Raw genomic sequence first — 1814 nt, 5'->3', positions numbered from 1 at the left:
AGAGCCTTTCAATGTTATAGTTAATATTATTTAACCATTATTAAAAAGCAATTTGGTTGAGCAGTGTTTATCATATATTGGACCATGTCTACTAGAAATATTGATAAATAACCTCTTACCATCAGTTTAATTCAACAAAAACATTCTTGCTTTCTTACTATGTAGACACGATTCTAGTTTCTGGGTCAGCTGAAATACAGCATCTTCCTTTGACAAGTTTATCATCTATAATATGTGATGAGAAAAGAGATATGTAAACTTGTAGTGTACACTTTATAATCGTAGGATGTAAATTTATAATTTCAATACAATGTGTTAAGAGGTATAGTAAAAGCACATGCCGATTATTATTTATTTCTAATTTCTAATCTCTGAATGATTCTTATTAATAACAGTAAGCACTTTGACATGAGACAAGAGGTTATAAGGAAAAGTGACACATAAAATTAATAATGCAGTATCAGAAAGATTGTAAATGCTGATGTACTTGTAAAGTGTGGGTGTTAATCCTCAAGAAATACATGTTAATAAATAATGTATATTAAGTATACTGATTAAAACTGCCTGATTAAGAGTAAATATGCTAGAGGCATTAAATTGAACTTTTAAAGAGTTATTATCTACTTGAATCTTTTCAATTTCTCAAATGCTCCTAATTTATTTACCACTCACTAGCTTTTAAAATCACAGGAGTAAGTTGGACATTCTAAAAATACATAACTGGAGATAACCTAACAAAATAATAAATCTTTCTTCCTCCAACAATCTAGCCTACCTTTCTAACCTAACTTTATAGTTAACTGTTATGCACAATAAAATCTCTAGAGACACTGTAATAGCACAGTGCCTATTTTCAAAGGGTGTATTCACACAAAATCTTCTTTGCTTACCACTTGCAGATAGAATTTTGAGAATCATATGCATCAACAACATATTTTGGGACATAGAATACGTCAGTCTACTATTGTAAAAGAGATGTAGTGAAGGGAGCCCTTATACTCAAAGCTGGAGTATTCAGGACACTAGAGATCTATTTGTTATGGGGCCAGGAGATTTAAGAGCATAAAATATCTGTAGAATTTGACTTCATCTAAACATCAACATTTTATAAAATACAATGAGACATGCTATCAGTTTCATGAGTAAAGAGGTTTTTGGGTGGGTTGAGCCCATAGTGATTGAAGTTATCATCCACAGACCTGTGAAGGTTAAGATGATTCTCTATCCACAGAGCATAAGTAAAATGGAAATTTGCAGTTGTGTGTGTGGGTGAACATTTCAATATAAATAATATTAAATTAGATGAGGCCACTTTACTACATGTTACCATATCTTTGTCCTGCACATGTTCCATTTTCTATTTCTTTTTCTTTTTCTTTCCCTCTCAGAGAAATAAGATAGAACCAGGGAATCTGAAAGTGTGTTTGTACAGGGGATGGGGGAATGGGGACACAGACAGAGAAGGAAGTGAAGTGTAACAGTGGCCATAGGAGAGACTAGAGTCCAGTATGAACTAAAGGAAGGTGGAATCACACTCTTTTTAGACATTATATTTCAAGGTTGTTGTTGAGTTCTATTTTTTTTTAGGCGCTTTTGTGGTATTTCCTGGATCTGACTGTACTTGGCGCCTTGGGACCAATGGAGAAGGGATGTTCCATGTACAGCTTTTGTGTGTGTGTGAAATTTCATTCTTTTTTTTTTTTAAGATTTTTATTGGGGAATTTGGGGGATGAGAACAGCGCTGGGGAATTGGGAGAAGGGGAACAGACAAGTTGCTGTCCTTTTGTTCTTCAGTCTAGTTGTGGAGGACGTTG

This window comes from Hipposideros armiger, unplaced genomic scaffold, assembly GCF_001890085.2.
Source record: "Hipposideros armiger isolate ML-2016 unplaced genomic scaffold, ASM189008v1 scaffold_774, whole genome shotgun sequence".
Classification (NCBI taxonomy): Eukaryota; Metazoa; Chordata; class Mammalia; order Chiroptera; family Hipposideridae; genus Hipposideros; species Hipposideros armiger.
The sequence above is the reverse complement of the archived record's forward strand: the minus strand, read 5'-3'. Positions refer to the sequence as shown.